The 16,710-nt window shown below is 39.8% G+C and overlaps 1 pseudogene; it reads right to left on the bottom strand.

The window, feature by feature from the left end:
- Window positions 1-725: 725 nt before the first annotated feature.
- LOC133764356 (importin subunit alpha-7-like) lies at window positions 726-2,203 on the bottom strand (annotated as a pseudogene).
- Between the last annotated feature and the right edge of the window lie 14,507 nt (window positions 2,204-16,710).

Consider the following 16,710-nt stretch of genomic DNA (forward strand, 5'->3'; position numbering starts at 1 on the left):
TGAGGGGTCTTCTGAGCTAAAGAGATCTGGGCAAAGGGTAGGAGGATGGGAAGAGGCCTTTGTCTCCTGTTGGCCTCCCCATCAGCCTCTAGTCCCAAACAATGCTGACAGCCAGGATTCCTAAAATGAGAAACTCATGGATCTTGGAAACAGCAAACTTAATACAAGAAAGAATGTGCAAAAGAAAAAATTAAATAATTCAAGCATAATAGACTAATATTCTGTCTGATCAACAACACTTCGGATTTCTCTCTTCTTCTGCCCTCCCACCTGCCACCTCTGAAACATTCCATCTGCTCAAGCATCCAATATAAGAGTTATACAATCAGGACAGACAACTAAGAAGAATGACTGAAGAAGATAAAAGGGAGGGTATTCACCACCAAAGACAAAGAGAAAAAAAAAAAGAAAGGCGATGATTACCTCAGTCCTCCTTTCTCTACTTCTGGGCTCCTGGGTTAAAGACATGTGTGCAGCCAAAATATAGTGCAAAGAGGAAAACTAAACACATCCCCTTCTTGTCATAAAACCCAAATGTGACCTCAGATGGTTCTGTGTGTCCAGAGGGGGTGTTCTCCACAGCAAGAGGCAGATCAGATCAAGACCTGTCTCCAGGAGAGCAGAGGTATACAGTGGCTGACACTGGGGACTGGCTTCTTGCCATCCTACTGCTCTTCTGCTGGCTGATGGTGCTCCCTGGCCACTCTGCTCCCTGAAGGCAAACTTTATAGCTGGAAGCCCTGTAAGGGAGACTCAGGCTGCTGGAAGCTGAACTGCTGTTGCATTTCATCCACTTGGGTAATCAGGAGCTATCACTATCTTCTACATCAAAATAGTGTTCAATGAAGTCAAAGACCTTCTGGTAGATCTCTGGATTATTGTGGCTCTGGAGAAACTCAATTTTATCCAAGCCACAGGCTTCCTCTATGAGACCACAGTAGTGCTGGAGACTCCTGAGCCACTGAACTTGCCCTCTTGCTCTCCAAACTGCAGGATGTTTTCCAACCCACTTGCATAATCTTTTAATCAGCAAGTCACACAGGAGTTTGATGTAGCCCAGGGAAACCAGGTACCTGCTTTGCTCAGGGAAGATATTTACATCTATGACAGCCTGTAAGTAATTTCTGTTGCCAGCAGTGATATCTGAAATGGTCCAGCAAGACTCCTTCCAGACGGATTCCTTAGGGCTCAGCAAGCGGAGGAGGCAGGGGAGAGCAGAATAGTTGAGATTGATCTGGGCTTGGATGTCACTCTGGTGAGGATATCACCCACTGCTCTCAGGGCAGGGGAAGCCATGTTGTGATCATTTTGCATTAGAAGCTCCACCAATCTTTCACAGACCCCCAGAGTCTATGATGGCCTGGATCTTCTTACTGGGGCAGCAGGCTGATAAGAGAGGGCCCAGCAGGTAATTGCCAGCAAGTCCAAATCACTGCTGAAGAGTAGTCAAGAACGTACAGGCGAACAAGGAGAGACAGTTGCAAACTCTGGGGGTCAACTTTTCCCTCTACAGAGGTTTGACCGGGCCCAGACTGCATTCGTGTCATTATCAGTCACATGGACTTGGTAAGTAGTGTTAAAGGATTCAGGATGGAGCAGTTCAAGACATAATCTCAGCAAACAGAGCTGTCTCCAGCTGTTTCCCAGGTCCCAGAATGCCAGTTCCTGTACATCCTCATAGTCTTCATGAAAATGAGGACAGCCCCAGCTTCAATGACAATTCTGATGAGCTGAGACGTTCCAGAGGCAATGCTTGCTAGAGCCCAGGCAGCTTCAAACAGTAACGTGCAATTCTCATTCCTCTTCAAAAACTCCACAAAACCATCCACTACTCCTGAAATGTTGACAACTTAGTCTATTGGAGGACTAGACTCTTTGGAGAGCAGCTCCCAGAATTCCTGTGTGCTTGCTAACTGCAGGTCAGAACAACCATACAAGGGCAAACTCATCTCTCTTGTGAGTACACTCGCCCCCGGAGGTAGAGTTCACGCAGGAGTCCATGAAGAGACTATCAAACATGGCAGCTTCTTCATTACTTAGTTCCACATTTCTCTGCTTAAAAAATTGCTGCTTTCGCTTCTGTTTGCGGAGTGGAAGGCCCTATTCTTTGCCTCATTTCCCCGGGGCTTAGGGCATTGTTCTTATAGCTCTTAATTTCATAGTTAGCTCTCCCTTGGCTAGCCATGGTCTCCAGCGCCATTAGGTTCTTTCGGATTTGGTAACAGATTCAGGCCCAGATTCAGCAGAAATACAGCAGATCTACAAGACGGCAACCCAAAAGGGACAAATACTCCGCCCTGGATGAAAGGTGTTCTTGGCCACCCTGCTTGGATCTCCCGAAGGCACTCACTTAAATAGACCACAGTTCCTCAAAGTGGGCATAGGCCTAGATGGACGGAGACTGGGAGGAATTTGCTCTAAAGAGATTAACGTGTTTAGCAGTTCTCAGCTTTTTCTGGCACTGTTTTTAAGTTTTAAAGAATGTTCTAATGAAGTCTTTCTTTAGAAATAGTTTAAATATAGCAGCATACACTTCTTAGTCTTTCCTGATCGCCCTGGGTATTCAGGAAAGACTGATCATTTTGACACATTAGAATTCAAATGTTTTCAAGCTCTGTGTGAGTACTTGGGATAATTACTAGTTCTTTGCTTTGTTTTTCATTTTTGTTTTTTGTTTTTGTTGTTGTTCTTTTTTTAATTTGCTCAACTTAATGGAATGTCATAGTCAAGGCTCATAAGGAATCCACCGCAAGTTGTTTTTCTGCCTACCTCCCTTTCTTCTGAAATTCATTTTCACCCATTCCAGCTTTCATTTTCTCTGAACTCTTATTTCTCTCTCCACAACATGGTGAGACTACAATTTTCTTCTTAGGTCTCTCACTGCATCAATGATCAGAAATTGCTTCCAGACAAAAATCTGTAACAAATCAAAGGTTTGTCTTCTTTGTTTCCCTACTCCCAGGGATCACAATCTTTTGCTGTCATCTGTTATCTGAAAACAATATATAGTCCTTCAAAATAAATAAAAATCTTTGTTTTAATTTTTTTTACCACAGGAGCATAAGTCTAGCTCAACTTATCCTATCTTTGGCAGACACAGAATTTTCATCATTACTGTTACTGTTTTTATGCACTGCATTCTTTTATAGTAGCTTCAACAATTACCTCTATCAATATCATTTCTGATACTGTCCTGATGCTGTTACTATTCTTGGAAGACCAAGTATTTTTTAGAAGTTCAATGATCTTTTGTAGGCAAAATTTGTTCTGTTTGGTAAATATCTTCACTATAGATTAAATCAGAGCTGTATGTGCTCTAAAGAAATTTTCCTCCAAGGATTTTACATATTAATATTAGCTACTGTTTAGTAGTATTTATTCTGAGTCACATTTTATATTAATGATCTTGAATTTACCTGACAACCTGGTATATAAAATGAGTGTTACTTGTTAACTGTAAAAATATGAATTTTTATTTAATACATTTAATTAACAGTTAATAAGGTAAAGGACTATAATTTGAACCGAATTCTTTCTGGTTATTTATATAGTGAAGCAAAAAGAAGAGAAAGCAAGCCTGGACTTAGATTGCAGTACTGTCTTCCACTGATATTCAAGGTATGAGCTGTAACAGACTTGCTGTTTGAGACTATTAACTATCCACCGTAAAATAAGAATCATGCTTCAAATGTAAATAACTAAGCCTCTACGTGGATTGTTGGAATCCTAGTAATAATTTTCATAGTAACATTTTCTCAATGAAGGAAGCAATGAATTAATTTGTTTTTTAAATGTTCTGTAGCTAGCCTCTTGTGTCATTACAAAGTAAAAGCCTTTGGAGTAGCATTGTCTTATACTCTCTGAACTGACTGACTCATGTAAATTGCCTGAAATACAGATTCTTCAGCATAAAGCAAGAAATTGGAACAAGTCAAACTTGAGCATATTTTCCTGATTTTAGCATTATTTCATGATGATGAATTATATAACAATAAGCATACATAATAGGACTGGGATGAATTGAGGATATAAATCCCTTTCATTTTTCACATTAAGACATTGGAAGATATCTGAAAAAATACAAGTTTTCCCTATGAGTATTTAAAGCATTAGGGTACTGAATCTCTAGCTAGCAGGAAATTTAAATAAATAGGCTCTGTTACCAGATTAACCTCAGTTAACATCCTGATTGCCACTTACCAGCTGTGTGGTCTCAAGAAAATTCCTTAATCTCTGAGTTTCCACTTAAATTATTTCAATATAAGAGATTTTAATGTCCAGCTCTGATAAATCATATGCTTTTTAAATGAGCTCATAAATGTGAAGAGGTTAGTTCAGTGTCTGTTGTGGTTTAACTGATTACAAATTGTACTAGGGATTAAATAAATTGTGCCTTTGTGACTTCTTCTGGAATCACAGAACACTTTCATTCTACCTGTCTTATATTATGTATATATCCTAAGTATATAGATTGCCTTTTGGGTTATGTCTTATCCTCAGAACTATACTCCCCAGCTCCTTCAGATCAGGTAATAGTCTTTTTTTTTTTTTTTGACAGGCAGAGTAGATAGTGAGAGAGAGAGAGAGAGACAGAGAGGAAGGTCTTCCTTTTTGCCATTGGTTCACCCTCCAATGGCCGCTGCGGCCGGTGCACCGCGCTGATCCAAAGCCAGGAGCCAGGTGCTTCTCCTGGTCTCCCATGCGGGTGCAGGGCCCAAGGGCCCAAGGATTTGGGCTCCACTGCCTTCCCGGGCCATAGCAGAGAGCTGGCCTGGAAGAAGGGCAACCGGGATAGAATCCGGCGCCCCAACCAGGACTAGAACCCGGTGTGCTGGCGCCGCAAGGTGGATTAGCCTGTTAAGCCACGGCGCTGGCCAGATCAGGTAATAATCTTAAAAAATGCACAGGAACCAGCATTTAGCCTAGCAGTGAAGATGTATGTACTCTACATTAGAGTATCTGGGTTCAAATCCTGGCTCCAGTTCCAGATCCTGGAGGAGAGCTCAATTGATTGGACCCCTGTTATCCACGTGGAATATCTGGGTTGAGTTCTTTGCTCCCTGCTTTGGCCTTGACCAGATAGGACCACTGCAGGCATTAGGATAGCAAGTTAGGAAACGGAAAAAGCTTTCTCTCTCTTCCTCTCCTTCCACTGTCTCTCTGTTTCTTAGATACATAAATACATACATTTTAAATGTAAAAAGAGTTCATATATAATCATTTTAATTGAGAAAACATATATTAACTACAATCCTAAATTTATAACAATGTAGTAGCATATTTGTTATTTAATGATTTATTTATTTTGAACGTTAGAGTTACAGAGAAAGAGGGAGTGCGAGAGTGAGAGCGAGAGAGATCTTCCATCCACTGGTTCACTCCTCAAATGGCTGCATCTGCCAGTGCTCGACCAAGCCAAAGCCAGGATCCAGGAGCTTCATCAGGGTCTCCCATGTGGTTGGCAGAAGCCCAACCACCTGGGCAATCTCCTACTGCTTTTCCTAGAACATTACCAGGGACTTGGTAATAGAGTAAGAGGAGCAGCTGGGACATGAACAAACACCTATATGGGATGCTGCTGTCACAGGGAGTGGCTTCACCCCATGATATACTGACATTTGCTGAACCACACCAAAGTGTCACTTTCAAAGGTAATTACTTATCAAACAAGCACAGTATAGTGCATTAGAAAATATTTTGAACATTTGATGTTCGATACAAACATTTTCTTTCTTTTTTTCTTTTGCCTGTATTAGTTCTCTGGGAGTGCCAAAACAGAGTGTCACAGACTGGATGGCTTAAACAATTAGAAGACACCTATCTCAGTTCTGGAGGCTAAAAATCCATGGTGCAGGTATTGCCAGGTTAGTTTTCTCTTGCGGACCCTTTCCCTGTCTTTTTGCTGCTTCTCATGGTGTCTTCACATGGTTTTTTCTCTGTGCCTTGCATCTCTGGTGTCTCTGTGTCTGATTTCCTCTTCTAAGGACACTAGTCATATAGGATTTGGGGAGAACCCTAACATCCTCATTTTTACTTCATCACCTCTTTAAATACCTTAACTCCAAATATGCTGTATACCAGGGTACTGGGGGTCATTACTTCAAGAAATGAATACTGGGGGAACATAGTTTAACCCATAACACTGCATTGCTCTCTTCCTGTCTGTTTTGAATAAGCTTGTTGATTAACTGTGGTAACTTGAGTGAGCAAATTGCTGCTCTATCTGTGTTGTGTGCTTGGTGGGATCTGTGCAAGAGAGCATAGTTAACACTGACACCTTAGGAAATTTCACATTCTGGATGGAGAGGTGAGGCAAATACAAGGCATTGTGTTTCGCATCAAGTCAGTAGTATAGTTCTTTAAGCTGCATGTGTGCCTTGGGAAAGTGCTTGAACTGAAAGTACTATAAAACCAGTATTTGATAGTTGATATTAAACAATTTAAGACAGTTTCCATTTTACACCTGAAAGTTTATATTGAGAAATGTTTCTTCTCTCTGAGAAACAAATCTCAAATGACAACTGAAGTTAGGGTACCTTCAATCCTTTGCATTTTTCTCCTGTGTGCACTGTGTTTCCATGTAGCAGACCTTTCTGTCCTCTCTTTGGAGGACACGATCCCTTAAATCATCTGCAGGATTACCATGATTAATCAATGAAGGTCACAGATGTAGGAGTAACTACTTCTGCATGCTCAGTTTCCTCTGAAGCAATACACGTACAGGGAACTTGGTTTTGTGAGTTTGAAAGCTAAATTCGATTATTAAGTTGTCTCTTATTATAAGTAAGCTCCTTTATGTTGGTGTTTAGAAGCCTGCTCACAGACATTTGTTCAAAGTATATACAAAGAAATAAGCAAAATTAATAATGAAACTATGAAACTTTATATTTAGAGACACATCACGTTAGCACAGGTACTCCCATTATTTTATGGAGGTTTTAACAAGTGGAAGTATTGGCTAACAAATTATGGCTATTTTGTCGACAGAAGTTCAAATATTAGGAGTTGAGATTTTAGCAAATAAAAATAAAAGGATTTTCTCACTTCTGAAGTGTTCAAATATGCTTTCTCATTTCAGTAAATGGAGTCTTTGTGCAATATTTACAACTTCCTTTATGAATTCAACATAATCATCAGGTGAGCTATCAGAAATAATGGAAGAGAGAGAGAGAGAAAAGAAAACAGAGAAAGATATTCCTTATCTGTTTTTCAAGATTGTGTTTTCCATTAACTTCTTGAATTGTGATTTGATGTATTTCTATAAAAATACTGAAATAGGTGTTTTTTACTTTTAATTGAGTAATAAGTTATAGGAAGAATCCCAAGAAGCTATGAAACTCCTCTATGGAAATTTTCTGTGGGTGCTTACAGGCAGGATTTTGTAAGTAAGTTCAGAGCTATGAATCCTCTGATGCTCTTTGATTTGAATTTAAAAGAAAGAAAACTTTCATAATAAATTAATTTGGCTGTAAGAATTTTCTGAGATCACTTTTTAGCTTTGAGTAATTACAAGATCAATATTTCTGTTTAACTTTTGTTCAAAAATAATATTTACACATAGTAATGTACAGAATATTTTTAAAGATTTATTTATTTATTTGAAAGAGCCACACAAAGAGAGAGGAGAGAAAGACAGAGAGAGAGAGAGAGAGGTCCTCCATCCGATGGTTCACTCTCCAGTTGGCTGCAACGGCAGGAGCCGTGCCGATCTGAAACCAGGAGCCAGGAGCCTCCCCCAGCTCTCCCACATGGGTGCAGGGGCCTAGGGACTTGGGCCATCCTCCACTGCCTTGCCAGGCCACAGCAGAGAGCTGGATAGGAAGAGGAGCAGCCAGGACCAGAACCAGTGCCCATATAGGATGCCAGAGCCTCAGGCCAGGGCGTTAACCAGCTGTGCCACAGTGCCAGCCCCTGTACAGAATATTTAATCTCTATTTTAAGTCAAGTGCAAAATATTTTAGCTACAAAGTATTGCAATATAAGCTTTAGACACAGACCATCAAGTCTAATAAAGGGAAAGATATTAGTTGTAAAAACAATCAAATGAAAACTAAATAATGCCATTTTGCATCTCACAATACAAGTATATAAGTTTTCAGTTAGATTTTCATATATTGTTGAATCAAAATCTATATATTGATATGCCTATGGTATAGATTAATAATAATCAAACAATTATATATTAGTTTTCATCAAATATCAATTTTTATGAATAACTAGTTTAGTTATTGGGGAAAGTAAATATACATATCTGACATGCCCTATGGATTTGTGGATATTATAATTATGACAAAGCCCACACATGAATCAATTAGAGAATAATTTTGCATACCAAGCTGTGGAGCATTTAGAACAATGTTTTTAAAAAACTTAAGTAGCAGGATATTTTGGCATAAATAAAATTTTGATAGAGAGGAGAAAGTATTTTGGTTTATAGAAACTTTTGCTGAAACAGATAAAGACACACATTGATTTTGTTGCTAATTCAAAATTTCCATGTAAGTACACCTGACACATACTGCAACATTTTCATCCTAATATACCTTAGATCATAAGATAGGGCTTTTTTTCTAAGATCTGATGTAATCATAGAAACATTTGCAGTGAAAACAAAATCTTGATTAGAAGAAATTTTACTTTTATTAATCTGATGGGATACCATTACAAAATTCTACAGACTGAGAGAAACAGCAGACATTTATTTTCTCACTGTTCTATGGCCAGATGAAGGAGTGAGTATGGTCAGTGTATTATGAGGGCTGTTGACTTTGACTGTAGGTAGCTATCATCTTGCTGTATTTAAATGAGCTCTTTGTACATAAACAGAAAGAATTCAAATTCTATTTGCACTAAATCTGTGTTTCAGGTCCCCACCTTTGTGGCATCTTGTAACTTTAAGTACATCCTTAGAAGTCACATCTCCAGATATAGCCTCATGAGGATTAGGACTTCAAAATACAAATTTTGGGAAAGGAGACACAAATATACAGTCTGTAACAATAATTTTAAATGAGTAATTTTAAAAAAGGAAAAATAAAGTTGTAGAGAGCATACAAAAATGTTAAGAGATATAGATAACTGAAGTGTTAAACTAATGCTTCTCCAAAAAGTAGAGAAACATGCAAATCAGGTATAAATAATTTTAAAAATCACTATATGTGTGTCTGGAAACACCAAAACCTCAACATTAGGTTACCTTATATTAAACAAGAAATCATTATATATATATATATATATATATATATATATATATATATATATAACTGAAGGGAATTTAAAATAGTACTCAACAATATCTGACACAATTAGCAAAGAGAAAAATACAGTAAAACAATGTGATATCACTTTATACCTATCCAATAGATCAAAATAAGAAGGTTATATATATATACTTTTAAGTGCTGGCAAGAATATGAGTACATACAAGAGTATGAATTGGTAGCAAAATTCTGTAGATTAATTGAGTGGAGTTTAGTATCCCTAATGACACTGAACTTTGCACTGCTGAATTTCCACTTCTGCCACAATGATTTCAAGGGAAATGCAGTAACTAGTACATCTTGACTTTGCTTTTTTTTTTTTTTTTTTTGGACAGGCAGAGTGGATAGTGAGAGAGAGAGAGAGACAGAGAGAAAGGTCTCCCTTTTTTTGCCGTTGGTTCACCCTCCAATGGCTGCTGCGGCCGGCGCATTGCGCTGATCCGAAGCCAGGAGCCAGGTGCTTCTCCTGGTCTCCCATGCGGGTGCAGGGCCCAAGGACTTGGGCCATCCTCCACTGCCTTCCCGGGCCATAGCAGAGAGCTGGCCTGGAAGAGGGGCAACCGGGATAGATTCCAGCGCCCCAACCGGGACTAGAACCCAGTGTGCCGGCGCCTTACGGAGGAGGATTAGCCTGTTAAGCCACGGCGCCGGCCGACTTTGCTTTTGATAGTAAGACATTGCAGATACCTTCAGTATGTTTATAAAGGGACTTGATAGGTAAAATGGGACTGATATATGTCATGAGATACCATAGAATAGTCATGAACAAATCTGATGTGCATTAACCAACATGGGCCTGTAGTATATAACATTTTTATTTAAGATATTTAAGGTATACAGACCTCAAGCATTTCATATATGCAAATTTAGAAACACTGTGATTCTCCCCATCCTGTCCTTTCTCCCACCTGTGCTTCCTCCTCCCTCTCCTATTCCTATTCTTATTTTTTAGTAAGATCTATTTTCAACTAACTTTATACACATAAGATTAACCCCACACTAAGTAAACAGTTAAACAAATAGTACTTTTAAAAAAGTGTTCCTAAACAGTTGAGGCAAGGGCTGTTCAAAGTCATCACACCTCAAAGTGTCAATTTCACTTCTATAGATTACCTTTTAGGTGCTCTATTGGTTACCACAGACCAGGGAGAACATATAGTATTCGTCCTTTTGGGACTGGCTAATTTCATTAAGTATAGTGTTTTTGAGTTGCATCCATCGTGTTGCAAACAACAGGATTTATTTTTATTATCTCTGTATAATATTCCATGGTGTACATTTGCCATAATTTCTTTATCTAGTCTTCAGTTGACAGACATCTGGGTTGATTCCATATCTTAGCTATTGTGAATTGAGCTGCAAGAAACATGGAGTTACAGATCACTCTTTTTTTTTTTTTTAAACTTTTGTCCTATGGAACATTTTCTTTTTTTTTTTTTTAACTTTTATTTAATGAATATAAATTTCCAGTATACAGCTTATGGATTACAATGGCTTCCCCCTCCCACAACCTCCCTCCCACCCGCAACCCTCCCCTCTCCCGCTCCCTCTCCCCTTCCATTCACATCAAGATTCATTTTCAATTCTATTTATATACAGAAGATCAATTTAGTATAAATACTTCAACAGTTTGCACCCACATAGAAACACAAAGTGAAACATACTGTTTGAGTACTAGTTATAGCATTAAATCAAAATGTACAGTACATTAAGGACAGAGATCCCACATCAGGAGCAAGCGCACAGTGGCTCCTGTTGTTGACCCAACAAATTGACACTCTAGTTTATGGCGCCAGTAACCACCCTAGGCTCTCGTCATGAGTTGCCAAGGCTATGGAAGCCTTCCAAGTTCCCCGACTCTGATCATATTTAGACAAGGTCATAAAAGACAGGTTGAGGATAGTAACCAATGATCCTAAGAGTGGCCTTAACCAGGTCTGAACAATTATACAGCATTAAGTGGGGAAGAGGACCATCAGTACACACAGGTTGGGAGTAGAGCCATTGGTGGTAGAGTAGAAGTTATGATTACAAAGGAATGAGGCCCAAGTGGACTAGACAGGGTCTAGAACAAAGGACAGAGTCATTATTAGAGGAGCTAAGAAAGGTGCTGTCTAAGCTACAAGTAATTTTTCTGATTGAGAGGCAAATAGAACCTGATAGAAGGGGCTTGATAATAATCTGTTGGGCTTTAGGCCTTGTAAGTTAAGAGGCCCAGACCTATCTATCTCTTCACATGGGGTATATCCTAGGGGAGGTGTGAACCTCCTAGGGGAAGGCACTCTGTTGACTTTCATTACTTGGCTGGCCTTGGAGGAGAGCTGGCCAGGTAAAGGCAGGGGGCATCTCTAACAAGAAATTTACAGTTCTGCCTGCAATGTTGCTGACCCTACTTGGCTGTCCCCTCAACTGCAGTGGTCACTTTGGAAGTTGGGCTGAGTGAAGGGCTTTTCAGCTTAGAGCCAATAAGATCTGTGGCTCTGACCTGGGCATCCTTCGATTCCAGGGCAGGTCCATTTCCAGTGATCCAACTCTTGGCAGAGCTGCCAGGGCTCTTCACAAGCTGACCTCTGCTGAAGCCCAGGCTTACCACATTGAAAGCCACTGCAGTGGACTGGCCTGTTGGGTCTCCTTGAGGGCAGATCACTGTACAGATCAGCCATTAATAGGCCTGCCACCCATTGCTTCTGATGCCTAGCTTTCTTTTCCTCCTGGTTTGTGTTAAAGCAGACCAGACGATGCAAGTCAAGGGAGTGCCCGTGTCCCATCTCTAATCTTTGGTGGCCTGAACTACAAGTCTATAGTCACAGGCATGTTCTGTAGTAGTTTTTCTAAGGTAGACAATGCCCATGAGGAAAATTATATTCTCACTTTAAAACTTTCTTTCCCTTTGGTCTGAAAGGTAGGTTTTTTTTTACTTACTGTATACTTCGCTGATGGCGATGTGAATCTAGCTATGAGATTATTAGTTAAGTTCTTATTTTGGCTATGCTATTACAGAAAAATGTTAGCCATCTCTTATAAGGTCTAAAGATTAAATTGTGCATCCTACAGATTCCTTTATAATAGAATTAGTTCCCTACCTTGAAGAGAATAGAGAAGTGAAAGAACAAGTTGGGCTTAGAATTTTCATATGCTGATTTCATTTTCTTTGGGTAAATTTCTAGGAGTGGAATGGCTGGGTCCTATTGTAGGTCTCCATACTGCCTTCCACAGTGGCTGCACCAGTTTATATTATCACCAATGGTGGATTGGGTTTTTCCATATAAATCAAAGTCATATATGAATCTGAAGTCATGATATATATTCCTAAAAGACACTTATTAAGCAATTGTAATAAAGGTTTTTGGGGAGAGAAAAGAACTGAATATAAAGGAAAAGGATAAAACAGAATAAAGCAAGAAAATTTCCCAAGGAGTCCTGGATTTTCAAAACTAATCAAAATCATTAATTCAGCTCCTGAATCTTTTCTTTTTAAGATTTATTTTTATTTTATTTGAAATACAAAATGACAGAGAAGGAGGGAAATACACAAAGAAAGAGAGATCTTCCAACCACAGGTTCACTCCCCAAATGGCCTAAATGGCCAGGATTCTACCAGTCCAATGCCTGGAGCTCCATCTGGGTCTCCCACATGGGTGGCAGGGGCCCAAGTACTTGAACCATCTTTTGCTGCTTTCCCAGGGACATTAGTAGGGAGTTGCATAGGAAGCAGAGGTGCCTGGATTCAAACTGTAACTCCAATGTGTGATACAGCTTTGCAAGTGGCAGCTTAACCTACCAACCCCCAGATCTTAGGTGTGAAAACATTTTAAATAAAATAGTAAGTAAAAAATTAGTGGAATCAAATTTTATCCTGCAATGACTAGAGCAATTGAAGATTACCTAGAGAAATGACAAGCTGAACTATGAAGGTAGAATAGCTTTTGTCTGGAAAATGACCCATTAAATAGTTTAAAATGATTAAATCTTCACAAACTGGCAATAAACTGTAGGTTGTAGAATGAATTACATCCAAACGGCCAGCTTTTGGCATAGCCATTAAGACACCATTAAAGATACTCATTCCAGTACTGAGCATCTGGGTTCAAGTCCCACCTCTATTCCCAATCCCATTTTCTTGCCAATGTTGTCCCTGTGTGGCAATCTGATGGCTCAAGTAAATCGGTCTGTGGTACCTGGGTGGAAAACCTGGATGAGTTCTTGGTTCCCTGATGTAGCCTGGCTAGGCCTCAACCATTGTAGGCATTTGATCTTGAACCAGGGGATATGAGTCCCTATCTATTTCCTTCTTTTTCTCTCTTATTCTGTCTTTCTTTCTGTTTCTCTTTGACTCTCAAATAAATATATTTTTAAAAAAGAAGGAAAATAGGGGCCAGCGCTGTGGCTCACTTGGCTAATCCTCGGCCTGTGGCACCAGCATCCCATATGGGCACCAGATTCTGTCCTGGTTGCTCCTATTCCAGTCCAGCTCTCTGCTGTGGCTCAGGAAGGCAGTGGAGGATGGCAGTGTGCAGGCCATAGCAGCCATTTGGGGGGGGGGGTGAACCAACGGAAGGAAGACCTTTCTCTCTGTTCTCTCTCTCACTGTCTAACTCTGCCTGTCAAATTAAAAAAAAAAAAAGAAGGAAAATTTAAAAAAGTATCCACAATGATTGTTTATTTGAACATAATGGTTCTGTATTTGGGTACATATATCCGATTTTCCATCTTTCTCTAGTAGAACCATAGAGCTCTGTACAGTAGAAAAAGATGATAGATAATATGATTCAAAAATATAGGTTTAATTTATTAAATGCTCAGAGGGTAAATCTTTCTCTGTTCTAGACACAGAACTCATGCATGAGAAAGATGGCTAATATTGTAAGGAATAGAGTAAGTCATAAAATAGGAAGGAAAGAAATGATTTACAGATTTGATAATACTTCAAATGAAATAGCTTTGAATGGCAGTCTTATAAAGTTATTTAAAAACTATTTAAGTTTGTAAGTGTGATTATGTTAGGTTTTTGCTAAATTATGCAGCAATGACCATTTTAAAATCTCATTGGCTTGCAAAGACAACAGATTATTTCCTACTCCCATCATATGTTGGTGGCTTCAGGTCAGCTTCAGCTCTTTTCTTCCAAGCCAGACTAAAGAAGCAGTTCCTATTTGGAAAATGATGTTGTGTGTGTGTAGCAGTTGGAAAGAGCAAGATGCCAGCTCTTAAATCTTCAGTGGCTCTTAAAACTTGCGGGCAGTCATGCCTATGTCACATCCAATTATATCCCATTTGCCATTTAGTCACATAGATCAAGTCCAGTATCAGTGGGGTGGTAGAAATATATTCTTCCCAGTGGAGGTCTAATAACTTCAAGTACAGCAAAGGATTTATGTTTCTCCCAAAAGCAATAAATAGTTAAGAACAATATATATATATATATATATATATATATATATATATATATATATATATGTCTGTTTCCTGGTACATCATCTTTCTAGAAACAGCAAGTGTTGACTGATAATCCTTGCTTTAGGATAAGTAGGTTAGGGGCTGGCATCATGCTACAGGATTGCCACATACCAGAACAATGAGGACCTTGCTCCTGCTACAGCATATTCATTAGAAATCGTATATCTTTCAAAGGAGTATGTTCACTCTGGTCAAGAAGTTTGGTATTGTAATCTGTGTGTGTGTATGTGTGTGTATGCGCACGTGCATTAGGCTATAATCTACTGCTATGAGAAGACATGGAAAATTTTAATTAAGACTGTTTTCAGCCTTGCTTTTTCTTCTTGCCATTCTACAAAAGCTACTTCTGAGTTTGAAGATTTTTCCAGCACCTACTTCCAACATACTCCTATAATTTTTTTTTATTTATTTGAAAGTCAGAGTTACACAGAGACAGGAGAGGCAAAAAGAGAGAGAGAGAGAGAGAGGTCTTCCATCTGCTGGTTCACTCCTCATCTGGCCGCAACGGCTAGAGCTGCACCAATCAGAAACCAGGAGCTAGGAACTTCTGGGTCTCCCAAGTGGGTGCAGAGGCCCAAGGACTTGGGCCATCTTCTACTGTTTTCTCAGGCCACAGCAGAAAGCTGGATTGGAAGTGGAGCAGCTGGGTCTCGAACTGGTGCCCATATGGGATGCTAGTAGTGCAGGTCAGGGTGTTAACCCACTGCGCCACAGTGCTGGCCCCACCCCTGTGATTTTAATCTAGGCTTTGGGTTTCTTTTTTTTTTCTTTTCTTTTCTTTTTTTTTTTTTTTTTTTTTTACAGGTAGAGTTAGACAGTGAGAGAGAGAGAGAGAGACAGAGAGAAGGTATTCCTTCAGTTGGTTCACCCTCCAAATGGCCGTTACAGCCGGCACACTACAATCCGAAGCCAGGAGCCAGGTGCTTCCTCCTGGTCTCCCATGCGGATGCAGGACCCAAGCATTTGGGCCATCCTCCACTGCCTTCCTGGGCCACAGCTGAGAGCTGGACTGAAAGAGGAGCAAGCGGGACAGAACCGGCATCCCAACCAGAACTAGAACCCAGAGTACCGGCGCCACAGGTGGAGGATTAGCCTAGTGAGCCCTGGCACCAGCCGGGTTTCTTAACAATAATGTAATTATCAACACTGCCTTCCATCTCTTGTATTAAAGAAAAATCTGAGAAATGGGAACTCTTCCATCTGCTGATGACCTTTCCCCAGTAATGGCATAGGTTTCTAAGAAAACAAGTGGTAGTTATTTTGACATGTCCACTTAAGACATAATTACCATACTCATCTACATTTTTAAAAAGATTGCAATTTCTTGAATTAAATTGTTAACATGATTTTTAATTAGCAATTTATTTATTTATTTTTTTTGACAGGCATAGTTAGATAGTGAGAGAGACACACAGTAAAAAAGGTCTTCCTTCCATTGGTTCACCCCCCAGATGGCCACTACGGCCCGTGCTGCAGGGATCCGAAGTCAGGAGCCAGATTCTTCCTCCTGGTCTCCCATGCGGGTGCAGGGCCCAAGCAGTTGGGCCATCCTCCACTGCCTTCCCGGGCCACAGCAGAGAGCTGGACTGGAAGAGGAGCAAATGGGACAGAACCAGCACCCTAACCGGGACTAGAACCCAGAGTGCTGGCGCCCCAGGCGGAGGATTAGCCTAGTGAGCGCGGCACCAGCTATTTAGTAATTTATTAACAATATAAATAAGTGAATTCAGAACTTAGAGGAGAAACTCTATGGAATAGGAGTTGTTCAGCTTGACCAGAGAGAGTAAAGAATGCTACTTTGAGAAAATACATAAGTTTGAGAGGAGATTTGGTAATGAGAAAATATGACTAGAAACTAGGAGTATATGACAGAGACTATGTTATGCTGGAGTTGTTCCAGTTTTGCATGTGAAAGATGATCATTAAAGTCTCAGGATCCTGAGAGCTGCTTGTTAATTAAACAGAACCCTAACTAAAGTTTGAACTACATAAA

The sequence above is a fragment of the Lepus europaeus genome, chromosome 7 (assembly GCF_033115175.1).
Source record: "Lepus europaeus isolate LE1 chromosome 7, mLepTim1.pri, whole genome shotgun sequence".
Taxonomy (NCBI): Eukaryota; Metazoa; Chordata; class Mammalia; order Lagomorpha; family Leporidae; genus Lepus; species Lepus europaeus.